At 37.5% G+C, this 20992-nt stretch overlaps 1 protein-coding gene across 1 annotated transcript in view; it reads right to left on the reverse strand.

Moving 5' to 3' along the window:
- Positions 1 to 20992, reverse strand: part of LOC137586136 (calcineurin-binding protein cabin-1-like) — a 1431569-nt gene that overhangs the window by 777514 nt on the left and 633063 nt on the right. The window lies entirely within an intron of this gene.

Here is a 20992-nt window from a genome sequence, read left to right on the forward strand (position 1 = left end):
CCCAATCTCGATTAAATTTGGCATAATAATTATAGGTATAAAAAACGCTCTCTCTCGTTTTATGCGTTGCACACTTCTGACCAAAATTAATTTACTCTTTTTGTAAGGGTATAAAAAAGAAATACACGAATCGCGAAAAAAACTATAAGCGACAGCGCAATAAAAAATAAATAAGTAAAAAAAAAAAACAGCACAAGAGACAAATAAAATTTAAAAAATAATCAGCGGAAGATTAAAAAGAACTTAAGGAAGTGCTTCTATACCCATTCAATACTGCACTGAGGAACATTATATTGAGGGTCCCACACTGGCAAGCAATATTCTAGAGTTGCTCAAACTAACGAAAGGAAAAACCACTTTGTTACGTAGGGGTCATCAAATTCTTTGGCCCTACCTTGAATGAAGCCAAAAGGAAAACATGCTCTATTAAAAATTGAGGTTATATGAAAATTAAATGAAAGTTTTGGCTAAATCTTTAACGGAGACAAACGACTCGATGTAATAAAAAGGCATTAAGGTGTAGTTTATTAACGTGGCACCAATCACAGAATGCATCCAGATCTGACTGCAAGTACGCTTGGTAAGAAGGAGGATGTGGTGTGAAGTTCGAAATTATAGTAATCCAAATTAGGTAGTGCTAGAAACTTAGCTAAGCGAGAACAAAATTACAGAAATTTGAAACTGTTACATTGGCAATTAGCGCAGGAGATAGATAATAGTCCCACATATTGTGAAGTCTAGAGTTAAAGTTTTGTAAAGTTACGAAAAATCGTAAAAGTGTGAAGAACAGTGAAATAATATATTTTTTGGTGCTTATTGAGGGGAAATTAAAACATAATTTCTTTATCAGGTTACTAATTTAGTTGTTCGCAGAAGTTTATGAGGCAAACTGGGGGATACATAAGGAAGAAATTGGCGCGCAAACATGTCTACAAGGAGTCTATATCTTCTATAAATGTGCTAACTTCTATAAGGATTCAAGCCAAACATCGCCGAGAATCCTGACCCCCCTCACCACCATGGGATAAATTACCAATAGGTAGTGGTTTTTAGCTCCTTTATAAGCCAACTAGATATGCAAAAAGCAGGCGTTTAAAAGTTTGAATAATTAAAGGTAACTTAAATTTAATTTTTTTTTTTTTTTTTTTTTTTTTAGTAATTAAATTTTATGTAAATCTTTTGGCAATATTGTTTACATTTCCGCTTAGTTCTCAGCTTCAACTTATTCGACGGTACCATCGATCAGCGCATGGACTGTTGTTGTCGTTTTCGATCTAACTAATAGGGGTTGTTTATACATTGTATTTATTTCAAAATCGTTCCTATTAAATTTATCAATTTGTTTTGCTTTGTTAGCTTGTGTATTATAACAAGGTGTGTGAAGAGGATTTCAGCACCGCAAACTAAAATACCATCTTCATCTGTTGAATTCAGAAAACGAACTGATTTTTTTATCAAAAGTCTTGTGTATATAAATGAAATCTTAAAGTCTATGAGACGGCAAGTGTTCTTAAAAATACTTATTCTAATGACCCACGTTTTTCGGGGGTTGAAAATTGTTTATATTTCTTGCTCAGCGTCGGTTACTTGATACCGCACCGCTGTTACAATCTTAAGTGCTTTTCCACAGAGTGTGGACGCATGTTTTGTTTGGTTTTTGAGCCCTTCTTGAAATATGAATCTGTATCAGCTATTTTTGTTTTATGTTTTTTTACTTTACCTCCAAAGTGAGGTCCTGCCGGGGGACATAAACTTATTTCTTTTTTACTTTGAAAAACTGTTTTTTTTACCTCAGCTTTTATCTTATTTCTAAGGCGAGGTCCTGCCGGGGGAGTCGAATGCGAATCTTGAGTTTTGTGGTTGAGTTTGTTTTGAATTGTGTTGTATTTATTCTCACTTTTATCTTTCATCTTCTCCCAACGCTCTTTAAATCCTGTGACATCTATTGTTGTTGCCACTACAAATTTATAACTTTTTGATTTGTTGCATCCCGAGACGATCCAACCAAATTGAGTATTTTAACCTAGTAGGCCATCAATCTTTGTAACTCCTTCTTTAATGATTTGGGTATATACCTACGTTTACCCCCATTATTATATCAACCTTACCAGGTTTATTAAAGGTAGGATCAGCAAGTACGTAGGTTTGCCATTTTGACATATCCACGCTTACTCTTTTTAATGGAAGAGCTTTTATTAACTTTGGCAACACAATTGCCTCAACCTTAAGAAGTTCTTTCCATGGATTTCGCGTCTTCACATCTATTTTTACCTTATATTTTGATTTTTTGGCTTTTATTGACGACACGCCACTTATTTCTGTATATTGTTTAATTTTAGGTAAATTTAGTATTTTAGCCGCCTCTTCAGACAAAATGGTACTCTGTGAACCACTATCAATAAGGACTCTTAGAGTCTTATATCCTCCATATACATTTTTTACTTGTATTAGAGCTGTAGCCAACAGTGTTGATTGTGCCGTTACACAAGTATTAGCTTTCTCCTTTTTTTTTTCTTCAAAATGGAGTACTACTTACTACACAATGAACAGACCATTTCATTTGTGCAGACTTTATTCCTTGAATGGTTCAAGCATCTTGTGCAAATCTGTACTTTTTTGGCCATTTCATACCTTCCCATAGGTGTCAAACCTTTAAATTCATAGCACTTATACGCCTTATGCCCTGAAACTTTGCAAATCGGACAATTATCTTCGAACACCGAAACCGACGTATTTTGTAACGGTTTTTTCTCTTCTTTGCTCATGGCACTTAGCGATCAATATCTTTGCTCCAAGTATTCCATGACATCAGATAGCAATTGAATCTGCCTTGTTTTTCTAATTTGACTCTCATATAATTGTAGAGTCTCTCTGTCAAATTTCCTTAGTAGTATTTGTGCAAATATTATGTCCACTTCATCGGACAAATTTGTTTTAATTTTAATAAAGTGCACTGACTCATTAACTATGTCAATCACTCCCTTTATACTTTTTGCGGATTCATTGTTGATCAACGGTAAATCAAAGATCCTATTTAATTGCTCGGAAAATACCCTCCGATTATTTTCATACCGCTTGGTTAACAGTTCCCAAGTGGCACTATAATTGTCAGCTGAACCTGACCATGCTATAAGCTTCGCCTTTTGACGCGGATTTTAAATAATTAAACTTAAGAGCGAGACTTAAATCTTCTCTTTATACCCTTGCAAAAAGGGTATATTAATTTTGGTCAGAAGTGTGCAACGCATAGAACGAAGCATCTCCGACCATACAAAGTATATATATTCTTGATCAGCACGACGAGACGAATTCAACTAGCCATGTCCGTCCGTCCGTCCGTCCGTCCGTCCGTCCGTCCGTCCGTCCGTCTGGATCAACGCAAACTCCTCCTAGACCGTAAGAGCTACAGAGCTGAAATTTTGCACGTAGGCTTGTATATACTGCAGGCGTTGTATATCTCGGATTCAGCCGGATCGGACCACTATATCATATAGCTCCCATACAAACCCCAAAGTCACGAACAGTGACTTTTCTCAATAACTTCGTTATTTTCTATGCTATTATCGTGAAACTTAATAATAGAGAGTTTATTACGCTTATAAACGACTGTGGAAAATTTGATCAAGATCGGATGACTTTATTATATAGCTTCCATAGGAACGATCGGTCGAAAACAGTGACTTTTGTAAATAACTTCGTTACTTTTACCGCGATTGCTTTCAAATTAAACATTTGTTAGTTTAGTATATCTGTTAATGACTGTGCCAAATTTAATCAAGATCGGGTGACTATATCATATAGCTCCCATAGGAACGATCGGTCGAAAACAGTGACTTTTGTAAATAACTTCGTTACTTTTAACGCGATTGCTTTCAAATTAAACATTTGTTAGTGTTATATATCTGTTAATGACTGTGCCGAATTTGATAAAGATTGGGTGACTTTATCATATAGCTCCCATAGGAACGATCGGTGGAAAACAGTGACTTTGATCAATATCTTCGTTATTTCCTATGATTGTAGGCCATTCTTTCGCAAACATAAGCCTTTTTATATAAAACGTTCTTCCACATTGATGGCTAATAAATAAGGAAAGAGTTACCAAAAAATTTGCAAGGGTATACAAACTTTGACGCGGTCGAAGTTATCCCCGGCCCTCTGGTTTTTTTTTTTTTTTTTTTGACCCTTCAACGGCCAACTTTCTTAAAAAAAATTTTTCTATCATGAATTTTGGTTATTATATTTTTTCCTTTTTTTTTAACTTTCCCTACTCGATCGCAGTGATCTTCCTACCTAATGTTTTGCATAGCTTTACAGGCTATGCTGCTATCGGGTAGATAAGGCTCCGCTCAATTTCACAATTTTTGTATCTTTGAATATATGTTTCTATATTATTTCTTATTTATAATCTGCAACTGCTTTTTTCGCATCAGCTGGTCGTCGCCGTTTGGCTTGGTGATGCTCCCTCTAAGGCGTAAAAGACGGCCTGCCTTTTACGCTCGTTGTCAGCTGCTGATGTCTAGGGCCTATGGGCTCAGGCGGTACCGGTGCCGGTCATCGCACCAAATTTCCTTGTACACGTGCATGTTCTCCAGTCGCCTCTTCATTGCAACTTACTTGTTGCCTTGCAACTGCGTCGTTGTTCTCTTCGAACACGCCACACACAAAAATACTCCCGCCGCTGAAATTACAACAGTTGCTCCGCTAGCCAAACTTTTTATTAATTAAGCAATAATATATTGATTTTATTTAATACTCTTTCTTTTACCACTGGTGGGGGAAACAAGAGTTAATTTATTTTGCAACCTTTAGCTGATCTTAGCATTTATACTTGCATAAGAATTCAGACTTTAAGGAGCTGATTCACTCTCCGAGTCTCTAACCACTGGTGGGGGAAAACTACAGAGTTCCTTTTCTCGAAGGACCAAAAATGAAGAGGATTTCAGCACCGAAACTAAATACACGATCTTCATTTCTTGAGTTCAAAATATGAACTGATTTTATTAACAAAAGTCTTGTGTATTTAAATGAAATCTTAAAATCTAGAAGACGCTAATTGGTCTTGAAAATACTTATTCTAATGACCCACGTTTTTCGGAGGTTTAAAATTTTTTATATTTCACACTCAGCGTCGGCTACATGATACCGCACCGCTGTTACAATCTTAAGTGTTTTCTTCAGAGTGTGGATGCATGTTCTGTTTGGAATTAAGCAATAATTGTCGTATGAATCTTTAAGACTTTTTTTTGTTTTATGTTTTGTATATTTCGTTGTTCCATCTAGTTTTGTGAAGCCATTTCAGAGGAACACGATGTTTATTCTTAAACAGTGACATTTTGTCATAATAAATTCAACTATATTGGTAATTAATCCCTTGGGATTATCTTTATATTTTCGAATTTCATTTCTCTTGTAATTGATTACACATGTGGTCTTATTGCTTATATTTCGAAAGAGTGAGCCCGCACTCCGCCTTAGTATTTTATACCCTTTTAGTGTGACCAAATTCGGTTATCGGGGAAATAATTGAGGAGATGATCGGGTTTATTTATTTTTAATGTTTACATTCGGCCAGTCCTGACATTTGATCGACCTCGATCATTCAATTTAATATACAATAGCATATACAAATACTGCTTATCAAATAAATATTACAAACAGAAACTCACAGTTTTATCACGCGCGTGCATCCACGGCTTGAGTCGGGCTGACTCTTAGATACCGTTGCAATTAAGTAAGTTGACAATCGTCAATATCAGTGACTTCATAATGGTCACTGGGAAGGACTCGATTTATCTTATAAGGTCCACAGTACTTAGGAGCGAACTATTATTTTTGCACTTGTCTCTTTCTTAGAGGCCTCAAAGTTACTGCGTTAATCTGAACTAAATTTCTCGCCAATATATTCTGTTAATTCGTCTACTAAGGGGCCTCGCTGATCGCAACCGGTACTACACTGCACTGAGTTATTGATAGCGAATTCCACGCGATTAACTAAAGGTTTTGATAGCTTTCCAACACACGGTCAACACACGGTTTACATGCTCGACCCGCCTATTGGCTTGTGGGGCAGCAGTCGCTACTTTCATGTGGTCAATATTTCGGTTTTCTACAAAGTTAGCAAACTCAAACGACGAAAAACACCTACATCTGTCGGCTATAAGTCTTCTTGGTCGGCTATAATAATGAAAATATTTTTCTAACGTGGTGGTAACTTTTTTGGAACAATTTCACATACTTTGTAAATGCGTCAATCACTACCAAAAGGTGCTTTCTTTTTTATGTAACACCCGGTAAGGGACCTAAGTGTTCAACATGAATAGTATCAAATGGAATCGGATTCTTCGGAATACTATGCAAGGTTCTATTATGTATAGTTCTTGGAACACTAAGTAGGATACACGGCAGACAAACCTTTATAAACGCCTCGACAATTGCATTCATTAACGGGAACCAGTACTTCTCCATCAAATTGTTTACACATTTCTCAACGCCTTTATGACCTAGTTTCTCGTGACACCTTCATATTAATAACCCTTGCATGCGAGTCGGTGCATAAAAACACAGTCTTTTCTTAGCATTTCTTTTGTACACTATAATTTACGGATATCCGGATCTGTTATCTGTTCTGTCTGCAATAATAAATCAATATCTAGCGGAGATGATCCCAGTACACCAACTAGGTTTGTCGACTCATTTTGATCGAGCTGGTCACCTTTATCGCTTTTGTTACATAGTAACGGTTTCTTACTCTCTTACTTTCATCTAAAGAGACACAAGGTTTATTCTCAAACAGTTTTAACCAACATTTTTCTAAACACAGTTCACACGGCTTGAAACAACTTTTCCCTAAATGAACACACGGGCTTGTCTTGTTTTGAAAAACTTTCCCCTAAAGGAACGCACGGGTTTGAACAACTTTTCCCCAAAGGAATACACGGTTTCATCTCATACGGGTTTGAACAACTTTTCTTTAAAACGACGGAAGTTTTAATCTCACACGGTTCGGAACAACACTGTTCTAGCACACGGTTTAGTAATATAATATTACATAGTAATACACGGTTCAAAAGGTTCTATTGGACAATCTGGTCTCTCTTCATGCACAAATGTGGTATTTTATTTATATTCCGGTTTCGGTTATTGGCAATGATGTTAGTGTTACAATTAATTTTCTTATGGCTTAAACAAAACTCAAGCTGACTGCAGGTCTGTCCCGAAACGTGTGCTCGCTGTCTCATTACAGGTTCCTTTATTCGGCCCTCCTGACGTTTCATTCGACTTGAATGAATGTCCCCAAGGTTTCATGGACTCAGCTACAGTATATGTTTTAGTTGGCCCTTCCGTATCTCCAATCTTTTGAACCTTATATCTTCCATGTTTCTGAACTGCCACTACCTGATACGGCCCCAAGTAATTTCCTTTGAGCTTCAAACCTACTCCGTACTGTGTCCGCTTTATCGCTACTAAATCGTTAATTTCGTATTTCCTTTCGATCATCCGCTTAACATTATAGGACTTACGATTTTCCTCCTGTACGACAATATTGCTTAAACAAATGTGACGTAAACGCCGTTCCCCTATCAGTCACTACTCTCACAGGGTTACCAAATATATATTATTTATTATAATATATTTGCTTGTTTTTCCAATTGATTTACAACTTTTTCTGCCCCGGTACGGGTAGGATAAAACCATACGAACTTAATAAAACCATCAACAACTACTTACAAATGAATGTACCTCTTCTTGGTAATGTCCACCGGACCCACATGGTCAATATGATATGTAACAAGAGGCTGATCTCCCTTATCAATCACTGTCAGATACCCTTCTTTTCTACCTATTTTCGCATTTTTTATGATACACTGCACGCAACCCTCAACTAATCGTGTTACTTTATCTTTCAATTTAAGAATAAAATATGATTTTTCGACTAATAACTGTGTTTTCTTTGCTGAGAAATGTCCTTGTTTATGGGCCAGTAAGATAATTTTATTCTCCATCTGATCGGGTACTACGATCAACTGCTTATTGGCATCTTTGAACAAGACCTGATTCGAAATATAGAAATCCTTATACTCGCCATTTTCAAGTAAACTTCGTACAGCTTTTGTCCAATCATCCACCAATTGCGCTTCTTTCAAACGATGCATAACACTGTCTGTTATTGAATAACAGCTAACTCGACTCAAAGCAACTACATGCCTCATCCTTAATCCTGACCAATGTTATAGACTGTAACTTAAATCCTGCAAAAACATGGCCCACCTAGCTACTCTCAAAGGAACTTCCTGTTTTCTCATGGTCATAGTAAAAGCATTAGAGTCTGTAGCTATAGTGAACTGCAATTCAAGAATGTAAACTCTCCACTTCTTTAGAGCCTCAATTATGGCTAAATCTTCTAGCTCATATGAATGATAATTTTGCTCACATGCCTTCGTTTTTCGACTCATGTACTGAATTGGAGGGAACAAATTTTCCTCAGTATCTTTCTGCATTAGAGTTGCCCCGTAACCATATTTCGATGCATCAGCATGGACCTCTGTTTGCGCCTTCGGATTATATAACCTCAATACCGACTCACTTGTTAATGATGCTTTCCATCGTTGGAATGCTACCTCTTCGATCTCGCTGAACACAAATTTATCATCCTTCCTTAACATATCGGAAAGTAGCTTCGCCATTAGAGCATGTCCCTCAATGAATTTTCAAAAATACGATGTTAAACCAAGAAACCTTTGCACTGCTTTCTTATCACGCGGTCTTGGAAAATTGCGTACTGCTGAATTTTCTCCTCACTCCGTTTTATCATCCTTTCACTAATCACGTATCCCAGAGAATTGACTTGATTTTTTTAAAATCTGACGCTTTTTCCAGTTTAGCTGTAATCTGTTCTTCTCCGCTAGTCCCAAAACTAATTTCATTCTTGACATTCCCTCTTCTAAGTCCTCGCTTGGAAAGATGATGTCATCCATATATATGATCGCTATACCTTTCTGAATCAACTCCTGCATTGCTGCCATCGTAAATCTCGTAAAAACCGCTGGAGAGTTTGAGATACCAAACGGTACATATAAGAATTCGTACTGGCCTTTCTGCGTAACAAATGCAGTGAACTTTTGCGAACTTGCTTCTACTGGTACATGGAAATATCCATTTTGAAGTCCAGTGTAGTAAAAACTTTTCCTCCTTGCAATTGATCAATTACACTGTCCATCAATACTATCGGAAAATTATGTCGAATTATCTTCTCATTCAATTTTCTACAATCGCAGCACAACCTTTTAACTCCGTTTGACTTTGCTACCAATACTATGGGTGATGCATACACCGATGTACTATCTCGAATAATTCCTTCCTCAAGCTATTCCTGTATCTAATTATCTACAACCTCCTGGTACAGTACGCCAACCGTGTTGGTGTTGGTATACGGGAATATCATCTTTCAAAATAATTCTCATTTCGATCTTCGCATCAGGATTACGTTTTGGCTCATATCCCTGGACTATCATTTCGACCTCTTTAACCTGTTCTTGACTTAAATGAGACAACTCTAAACCGACTTCGTCCTTCCCTTCAAAAACTGTGCAGACATCTTTGAATTGCTTCATCCAATCCTCAACTGATTCAGTTTTTTCTTCTACTAATTTTTGCTCTTTGCTTATCAGAAACTGTGTGCCATTTTTGGTTACTTTCATGCCAACACTGCCAAGAATCGTTCTTCCTAAAATAGCACCAAACCCCATGTCCTCATCGGGAACTACACGAAATTCAACTACTACCTTAATTTTGTCGATGATCACCATTATAGAGAAACTACCAAAAGTTAAAATCTTTGCATCTCCTATTCCCACCAAACACTTCCCAGGACCTGTTAGTTGTTTAACTCCTAGCTTTCAAAAAACACGAATCAAGCACATATCTGCTCCTGTATCTGCAAGCCCTTTAAATTCAATGTTCTCATAGCTAACCTTCTTTGGCTCTAACCCAGACAAAGTGAACGTACTCGAACTAACTTAAACTTTCTCATTTTGAACAACATTTGCTTGCCTCTCTCGCTTAATCTGTGCTTCGATATTACAGTGAACTGCACGATGACCTGGCTGACCGCACTTGAAACACTTTTGATCGAACTTAGGACAATCTTTTCTCAAATGAGTCGCATCACCGCAACAAAAACATTTTCTCACGTCCTTATAAACTTCGATTTGAAACTTTAACTCTGAAATATTTCGAGCTTGGAATAACATCATCTTGTTGGATTTTGTATCCGGAATACCCTTAACGAAGTACTCTATCAGACTCTTCTTATCTACGTTTACCGGCTTTGCAATTTCCATCAATGCGTATAAATATTCATTTAGAGTTTCACCTTTTTTCTGTTGGCGCTGATTTAACTTTTTATGGACTGCAGCTGAAGATATTTTTACACTAAACTCAGCACGAAGAGCTGCTTTCATAGAACTCCAGTTTTTAATATTTCTCGGACTCCTTATGCAAGATTTTGCCGCCCCACACAATAACTGTTTTAAATAGACAAATAACTGTAATTCATTCTTCTAGTTCTTCAATCCATTGAGCAATGTTAGGAATATCTGAACCTGAAAACTCTGAAACACTGTCTTCGACATCTTTCAAAGTAAACCATGATCTGTCGGGTCTATCTACGTTTTCTGCTGCAATCTCTACTTCCCCCGTTCGCTGTTACCACTGACTGATCATCTGCTCCTCATTTTCCTGCTGCAAACCATAATGGATAAGTAACCTATTCTGCAAATCCCGTTTTCTGCCAGTTGTAGGCAGCGCTAGTTCGGATAATTTCGATCGCAAAGCAACCACGCTTTGAGCCAGAATCTCTGCAAGCTCCATCTCAATTACAAAGACTTAAAATTACGTACAAATCTTCTAATACTATGTTAGTACGGTTTTCTAGCTTCGAAAATTGTTATCAGTTTTCGCTAGATCTGATAAACATACGCTTTTCCTGTCTCTCGTTCGTCCCACGTAGCTCTGCTTTGTAGTCCTCCTCGATGTTTAATAGCCTTATCGCCAAATTCCTTCGGAAATCCTTTTCCTGCACTATCCACTATCGAAACATATCGCCAACCTTAAAGTTGTTGCCACTGCCAATCGTTGATCACAACGCCACCACTCCTAGAACTCAGCGCTAGTCTCCGTTGTTCTCCGCCACCACTAACGCAGTTCACTCTTAGAACTCAACGCTATTCTCTGTTGTTCCCCGCCACCACTAACGCAGTTCACTCCTAGAACTCAACGCAAGTCTCTGGAGAATTCGAAATTCCGTTTTCTCCAGCAGCTAACTCAGCCTGTGTTGTTTACGCCGTTACCACTAGATATTCACTTCCACCACTAACGCAGTTCACTCCTAGAACTCAACTCTAGTCAGCCCTGGCTAACCGCTGTACACTTCTCTAGCAGTTAACACAGCCTCGAAACGTTTTTGCCCCCAACACCGGTAAATTACTGTACGCTTTCTCCAGCAATTTACACAGCCTCCGTTGCAGCCGCCTTGTATCGATTTCGCAACCTTGAATCAATCTTGCAACCGGAATCGTCACAATCTCTCTAGCGCCGTTCACTTCTCCACCGCTCTCTATTGTGCACTTCGATCCGTTCCTGCCTTGGCTTTTGATTGCAGGTGTATCCCAATGGTACCTTCTTCGGCCAAACTTCTCACGAATGTTCTGTGATATGATGCGAATCCTGATCAGCTTTCTCACTCCTTCTGCAGTTGCCTTATCTCAGTGTCACTTGCTGTCTCGCTCATTTTGTCGCTCGTCGATACCGCGCTTTTACTGCAGCTATCTCGCTTCCACTCATTAAAACGACGGTTTTCTCGAGGCAGCGTCACTTGCTGTCTCCTTCTTTCTTAGAATTTCACAAGTTTTAACGAATTTGTAAAATTCACTAGCCAAAATTAATTGTTTCACTTTTAATCCGCCATTCCATTTGAGCCCCCAATTTGTGGTCTTTTATTCATATTCCGGTTTCAGTTATTGGCAATGATGTTAGTGTTACAATTAATTTTCTTATGGCTTAAACAAAACTCAAACTGACTGCAGGTCTGTCCCGAAACGTGTGCTCGCTGTCGTTGCAAACTTCCAAATCTCTTGTGTGACCGTCTTTCATTATTTTATGAGGCTTAGCACTACAAACTGGCTCCAGAAACGATGACCGCTTCTGGTTCTTTTATTGTGTATCGGTGCCTCATCACCGGTTCCTACACATATTTTCCAATTCCAACGATCACTGCGCAATGCGGGGGTTTATTGACTTTTTACTTAAGGTTTGGACCAACGCGTTTTTAGCGGATTGGTTTATCGGAAGTGGACCACCTTCTTAGCAACTCAGTTAACGGTTTGGCTATGCGGAAGGAATTCGAAACAAATTTGTGAACATAAGAGATAGGTCCAAGCAGGAGTGTAATGCTTTGCTGTTAAGTGGTCCTGGGTGTTCCTGTGTATTATTTGGTAAAATTCTCTTATCACTGACTTAAAAACCCTAACTTGGTATTACTCCTCTGTTTTGGATAACGAAATTCTTTCTAATAACTTTATTTCTTATGGGCTTGCTCATGTTGGTCGTCGTGGCGGTGGAGTTCTCATTGCTGTCAACTCGAATCTGTGTTTAAGTGTTGTGTCGATTGACCTGCCCTTATGTGTTGAGTTTATTTGCTTCGAAGTTACATGTTCCAACTTTAGCTTATATACTTTTTTTCTTATATTCCTCCGGCTTCTGATATCATGCCCTACATGCACCATGCTGATGCTCTAAAAACCATTTTTAGTCGCTTTCAAGATCGTAATTTCCTTATAGTTTTAGGTGATTTTAACTTGCCAAATATTTCCTGGCTGGTTGGTGATAATCTATCTTTCTATCATAATTCCTTCATCCAATATGTTTTTCTTGATAGCCTACTTGAATGTCCGCTATATCAATTGAATTCTTTCCTTAACTCTTCTTAAAGAATTATCGATCTTGTTTTTGTCTCAGATCCCACTGTTTGTTCTGTATCTCAAACACAGCACCTTGTGAAGCCTGAAGATCCTTATTACCATACCATTGAAGTTACTATTTCTTACAATTCCGTTACTTATTCATTTAATAACATCTCAGTTTCTCGTTGCAGATGTTTTCATAAAACAAATTTCAATCTTCTTAACAACCTTATTAACTCTTTTGATTGGTCATTTCTATTTGAGTGCTGCGATATAGATTGTGCAGTGAAGTTTTTCTATTCTGCTCTTAATTCTCTAATTGATAAATGCGTTCCTTATGTGAATGTCTCTACTGTCTCCAGATCGCCAGTCTGGTTCACACGTAGGCTCTCTAATCTAATCTTCGTAACATTAAATCGAGATATTTTAAAAGATTTAAAAAAACTGGTTCGCGACTTGACTATGCAAATTATTGTATAGCCAAATCTCAATTTTGTCTTTTAAATACTCAATGCTACAACAATTATCTCGTTCGCTGTAAGGCTGAATTTTATAAGAACCCCAAAAGATTTTACAACCTTGTCAATTCCAAAAGACGCTCTAATGTACTACCTTCCACCTTCAGACTTAACGACCAGTCTGCTAATAATGATTTAGATATTGCAGATCTGTTTGCTAAATTTTTTCAGTCGACATATTCTACTACTGTTTCGGATCCCACACCCTATCCCTTTTCAATCCCACATTTAAATTGTATGTTTTTTCCCAGTATTACTGAAGACTGTATTCTCTCTAGCTTGTCATATATGAAGTCTTCCTTCGTTCCCGGGCCTGATGATATACCTAGTTGCATCCTTAAAATGTGTTCGATTTCCCTATCTAAGCCTTTAGCTCGGTTATTCTTTATATCGAGTGAGACTTCTAGATTTCCTGATATTTGGAAGGAGTCATTTATTATTCCGCTTTTTAAAAAGGGTAGCAAATCGGATGTTTCCAACTACCGTGGCATTGCCAAACTTTCGGCAATACCTAAACTGTTTGAGAAAATTATTACGTCTTCCCTTCAACATCTATCCAGATCCACTATTTCTCCTTGCCAGCATTGTTTTCGTGAAAGGTCGTTCGTCGCTTACCAACCTTTTAGAATTGACTACCCTAGTACACCATGGCTTCCGTAAAAAGTGTCAAACTGATGTTATTTATACTGACTTCAGTAAGGCTTTTGATACGGTTGATCATTCTTTGCTTCTCGCGAAACTTAACATCATGGGTTTTTCACCAAAATTATTGGGTTGGTTAAAGTCGTATCTTATTGGCAGAACCCAAAAGGTGTCTTTTCGTTCCTCGATATCTAAAACTGTTCGAGTTACGTCAGGTGTACCCCAAGGCAGTCATCTGGGCCCACTATTATTTACATTGTTTATAAATGATTTGCCTTTGGCCTTGGCTCATTCACGCGTGCTCATGTTTGCGGATGACGTCAAGATTTGTTATTCCTATAATGATCCTTTTTTCCAACAGTACTTGCAATCAGATCTCGATGCGTTCTGTGATTGGTGCCACGTTAATAAATTACACCTTAATGCCTCTAAGTGTTCTTTTATGACTTTCAGTCGTTTGTCTCCGCTCCTAGCTCATTACTCTATTAAGTCTGTTCTGTTAGATTGTGTTCCATTATTCAAAGACTTAGGCGTTATGTTTGACCCTAAACTTTCATTTAATGTTCATATTTCTTCAATTGTCAACAGAGCAAGCAGCCTTCTCGGCTTCATCAAACGTTGGGCCAAAGAATTTGATGATCCCTATGTAACAAAGGTTTTATACACTTCGTTAGTTCGCCCTACTCTAGAATATTGCTCGCCAGTGTGGAACCCGCAATATGATGTTCACCAGCGTTGTATTGAATCGGTACAGAAGCAATTCCTTAAGTTTGCGTTACGCGGTCTTAATTGGGACCCGAGTCTTCGCCTACCTTCTTATTCTTCTTATTCCCACGTTTTCGGGGGTTGAAATTATTATTAATTTTAGGTACGGCGTCGGCCACTTAACATCCTGCCGTTGTGATCTTTTAGGTTAGTTTAAAATTACAAGTGTTTTTCCACCACGGTTGTGGCTGAATGTAATTCTACTCATAAGCTAGGTTAGTTGTTTATGACAAAAGTTTAGTTGTATTATATTTTCTTTACTGCATCTGATTTGGTGAAGACACTTCAGATGAACACGATTTTTATTCTTAAACATGAATAGATTTTGCAGCTCCATCTTATATGTATAGGATGCTAAAAAAAAAACAGACGACAAAAAACCCTTAACGGATAAATAGCAGTATTTGTGTGCTTGGCAAATAAGGCAATTAATTTAGTTGCGGTAAAGTCGGAAATTTATCAGCCGTGATAAATTAACAGTCATTGTATAAGGCGGTTGAAGATATGGACAACAACGAGGTGTAAACTCCCGGTCGTTTCTTTATTTTAAGACCAATATTAGAGCAGCCTAGTCCATATCAGAAGAAAAAATTTCAAATAATTTTTGTATAAAAGAACACGGATAGACGAATTAAGAATCTATGTTATCCCTCTACTTCCCAAATTTTTGTTTAAAAAAAAAAAAAATTATTTTTGCACTAGTTACGGGTAAAAAAATATTTGTTCTGGAAAAAATTTTGGGTCAAATCCTAACCCCGCCTAGAAACGGTCTTGGGAAACATTGCCAAAAAAAATTTTTACTGCATAGTTTTTCGGGCTGTTGTTTATTATTTATGAAAAACTTCAAAATTGGTGCACAATAAATATGAATATTTATATATATAAAGATAAGTTTAGTTTATTTGTGATGAAAATCAAAGTAACAATTTTTTTTGCATCGATAAGCAAAGATTAATATTACATTTTCGGCATATAACCTGCGTTTCGGAAGGGCATCCTTTATTTTTATTTCTTGCCGTTGATTCGTGGCAAATATTCAGGAAAATGTTCAATTCCATCGAAGCGAATTTCATCAGTCGGTAAAAAAGTCTTTTTTCCGTAACCTTTTTCTGAGAATTTGCGAGAGGACGTCCAGGAGCTTTGACATCGTTTTTTGATGTACAAAGCACTTTTGCAACTTGTGTTTGAAAATTTGGCAGTTGATATTCGGTATCTTTGGGGTCCGGCTTGTTAATTTTGTGAAACAATATATAAACATTTACCATCGCAACATCAAGCAAATGTGTGAATACTCGATTTGTATACTTTAAAGTTTTCCAAGAAATTTTGTATCGACCTATGAGTCCATCTATGTGATCTACGCCACCCATATGCATGTTGTATACATTTATTGAATTGGGACAATCAATATCAACAAATATTTAGAGCGAAGCTCTCTTAGGCACGTCGCGGTAGGAAATTATTTTTAAAAATCGTCAGACGTCAGATCTGCAGCGCGTCAGATTTTTTTTTCTTGTAGCGCAATAAAACGATAATTTATCCATTAACTTCTATATGCCAATGTAGTTCTGAAGGTGTGTGTTGGCCTCCCCTGCACAATGATAAATTCCTAGTGATCGCAGATAAACAAGTAGTGGTAGGGAAGTATAAAAGTTGTCAAAAATCATTATGTTGTTTTTGAATTTAGGCACTATACTGGATAGTCGAATTACTATGTTTGAAGGCGACCCAAAATCGGGGGTTCCCGGAAGAATAACATTATCACCTGCACCACCATATACTTCAAAGCTATAGCAAAAACCAGCCGAATCGCACAGGACGAATAGTTTTATACCCCATTTGTGGGGCTTATCTGGAATGTACTGTCGAAGAAATGACTTAATTTTTGTTGCGCACATCTGTTCGTCTACACTTAGATGCTGGGGCATTGGTACTGATTGAAATTTTTCATTGAAATGTTTTATAAGAGGGCGGACTTTGTATAACTGATCAAAGTCATCTGAACTTTTGCATAGTGGCATAGTGCTATTGTCATTAAAATGAAGGTTGCTTTGGATTTCATCAAAACGATTTCTTGACATTGTGTCTTGGATAATTTTAAACGCATACTCGCTCCAATATGAACGGATACTTGGATAGTGAAATACTGACATATTAATTAGAAAACCAATCAATTTACGCAATTCTAAGTTGTTTGTTGTAAAGGAGGTCCTAATGTTTTTTTGAGAAGCGTAAATGTTAGTTTGGTAAAGCATGTGCGACTTCCTCTTGTTGATCTATCAAGTTCACTATGCGATTCATCTTGAATAAGAGAAAGCGGACGGCGCTTCCGTTTCGGGGTCGAAGAAGCACTTGATGAAGCATTTAAAGATGATGGTGACAACATTGAAGCTGTGCTATTACCAAAGCAAATCTGTGATGCAAGTGCTAATTCTGACATATCAAGAACATCGTTAACATCAATTTCATTTCCAAAACTGCCGTAACTAAAAGAATCTTCATGTAAATCGTCTAAATTTTCTTCTTCGTTATCCGTTTCACCATTAAAGTCAAGCATACCTAAGGCATAAGGCTACTTTTATTTCATCGGCGGAAAGCGATGACAGTTTAAGTTGTTTTTTGTGGTTCATTGCTGAAATATTTGTGTTTTGAGTAACCGTTTTCATTAGAATTGCTCGTATTTAAAACTTACATTATGGTGTCGCAAAACCGCCTCTAGGCGGGCTAATTTTGATCTCAAGTAAAAAGCTTATGGACACTTTTTCTTGTAAGTTTAATCACTTTTTTATTAGTTAACTTATGCAAAAATATGCTAATAATTTTTTAATTGAGATATGGGAACAAATTATAGTATATTCTATATTATATATAGAATCGCCTATAATCATAGGAAATAACGAAGATATTGATCAAAGTCACTGTTTTATGATATAGTGACCCGATCATTATCAAATTTGGTACAGATATTAACAGACATATTAAATTAAGAAATGTTTAATTTGAAAGCAATCGAGTTAAAAGTAACGAAGTTATTTACAAAAGTTACTGTTTTCGACCGATCGTTCCTATGGGAGCTATATGATATAGTCACCCGATCTTGATCAAATTTGGCACAGTAGTTTATAGGCGAATTAAACTGTATAATATAAGTTTCACGACAATAGCACAGAAAATAACAAAGTTATTGAGAAAAGTCACTGTTCGTGACTTTGGGGTTTTTATGGGAGCTATATGATATAGTGGTCCGATCCGGCTGAATCCGAGATATACAACCCCTGCAAATATACAAGCCTACGTGCGAAATTTCAGCTCTGTAGCTCTTACGGTCTAGGAGGAGTTTGCGTTGATCCAGGCGGACGGACGGACATGGCTATTTGAACTCGTCTCGTCGTGCTGATCAAGAATATATATTAATATATCTCCCACTCTATCCACTCACACCACCTAATTTCTCACTCTATTCACCCACATAACTTGACCCCCCTTTAGTCTAGAAAACAGCGGATGTTTACTGCAACCTAAACAACAACTAAACAAAAATCCTATAAACAAACAAACCTCTGTGCACCCATCTTTTTTGTCTTTTCAAAATAAAAAAGCGAGCACTGATCAGGCAATTTCCGATATGTTTGCGAATTTTTTCAAAACAACCTATTCCTCAACGGAATATCGAGCAAGTCCGTATCCTTATCATTTAGAAAAAGCTAATTGCATTTTCAATCCAGTGATTGATGAAAGTTCTCTTCTTAGCGAACTTAAACTTGTTAAACCTAATTATTCTCCGGGGCCAGATGGTCTTCCTGTATGCGTACTCAGGTTCTGTGCAAACGCATTACGTAAACCCATTTTAAATTTGTTTCTATTGTCTGTCGAATATTCTTCTTTTCCACATATTTGGAAAGAGTCGTATATCATTCCTCTGCATAAAAATGGCAAAAAGTCCGAAGCCTCTAACTATAAGGGTATCTCAAAATTGTCCGCTATTCCGAAAGCTTTTGAGAAAATTATAACTTCTCAAATGCAAAATTTTTGCAGCTCTATTATTTCGCCATCCCAACATGGGTTTGTGAAACGTAGATCTACAACCACTAACTTTTAGAATTTACATCAATAATTATCAAGGGGTTCAAAAATGGTAAGCAAACTGATTTAATATATACTGACTTTGGCAAAGCCTTTTCCGTTAATCATACCCTATTACTTTCTAAGCTGAGCGACATTGGGTTTCCACCGCTTTTCCTTTCTTGGGTTCGAGAATATTTAACAAATAGAAAACAGAAGGTACTTTTTAAGTCTTCTTTTTCCGCTTCCATTCCTGTGACTTCTGGTGTACCTCTAGGTAGTCATCTTGGCCCTCTGCTCTTCACACTATTTATTAACGATCTTCCATCAGTCATTGTTCATTCGCGCGTGCTTATGTATGCTGACGATGTCAAACTTTGTCTTACTCATAAAGATACAGATTCATTTAGTCGGCTACAAGCTGATCTTAAAAACTTTCAATCCTGGTGCCAGTTTAATCTACTAAATCTTAACACTACCAAATGTAAGGTAATGACTTTTTTCCGTAACTCTCTTCAACTGGTCACTTATTTTCTAAACAATAGCCCTCTAGAACGTCTAAATAATATGAATGATTTGGGCGTACTTATGGACCATAAGTTAAATTTTAACACCCATATTTCCACCACGGTCGCAAAGGCCATGAGTGTCCTGGGTTTAGGCCATGAGTGTCCTGGGTTTCATTAAAAGATGGTCAAAAGAATTTGATGACCCCTATACAACTAAAGTTCTTTTTACTTCGCTTGTCCGTCCTATTTTAGAGTATGGATCTTGCATTTGGTCACCTCAATATGGGTCGCACCAGATTAGACTTGAATCCGTTCAAAAGCAGTTCTTGCTATTTGCCCTTCGTGGCTTAAGCTGGCATCGCAATGTCAATTTGCCTTCGTATTCTAGTAGACTTCTCTTGATTAACCTTCCATCCCTAACTAACCGTAGAATTATGCTTGGTGTCATTTTTATGCACAAGCTCCTAATTGGTGATATCGACTCGCCTGAGTTATTAGCTCAGGTGAATCTGTCGGTACCATGTACACGGAGTAGACATCCTTTGATACCTTTATCCCTTAGTCGTTGTTCTTCTAACTATGCTATGCATGAACCTTTTAAGGTCCTCTGCTCTGATTACAACCTTCTATTCCCTGTAATCGGCTCAGAGTTTTCTATTAATATGCTTAAAACATCTATCCTATCCCATTTAGTTAATAGATAGCTGTAGTATTATTTGTTTGTCTGTTTTTTCTATTGTGTATTTGTCCACGCGATTCGTGCCGTGCGTTATACGGCTGCACCCCTCGGTCGGTCGGGTGGGAGGTGGGCAGTTATCTGCTTGGGCTCGCGAGAAAAAAAAAAAAAAAAAAACACAAATGTCCCAAAAAATCTTCCAAGCAATCAAAATCCAGATCCCTTGTCACCGGATCAAAAGCTCCCAATACTAATATCAAAAGCTTTTTAACCAAACTTTAATCATATCTGTATGAATAATCTTAAGTTAGTTCTTAAGACGCTTTGTTTCAATACAGATCGTTTTTGAGTCTCACCAATCCATATTTTTTTTAATTAATTGTTTAAGCTGCAACTGAAGCCAGACTCTCTTTGCTAAAAAGAGAAAACGAACGAAGAGAGAGAGAGAGAGACCAAGAACAGCACAAGTTACTTTGAAGTGACAAACTTGGAGATCCGTTACTTCAATTCTTTTCGTTCTTATTTCTTCTATGGAAATTTCCAGAACTTTGAATTTTGTAAAAGACAGCGTGATTTGCTGCACGTGATTTTTACTCTTGAAATTAATCTCGGTCGATGCGGTTGCACCTTCTGTGCCCGCCGACAATTGTACTATAGTTTTAGGTTAAGAAAATAAAGCAACCGATTGAAGTCAACCTGGTCATCTCATTTCTTGCCAATCGCAAGTGCCTCGAAGCCGCCTCGGTGGAAATCATCCGAAGGCCGCATCATATAAGACGAGCAGTTTGGGGCTCCGCAAGGGCGCAGCCGTTAGCCAACATATTTTTGGTGCCGAAACCCGGGAGGAATGATCTTGGC

The sequence above is a fragment of the Drosophila tropicalis genome, unplaced genomic scaffold, assembly GCF_018151085.1.
Source record: "Drosophila tropicalis isolate 14030-0801.00 unplaced genomic scaffold, ASM1815108v1 contig_905, whole genome shotgun sequence".
Classification (NCBI taxonomy): Eukaryota; Metazoa; Arthropoda; class Insecta; order Diptera; family Drosophilidae; genus Drosophila; species Drosophila tropicalis.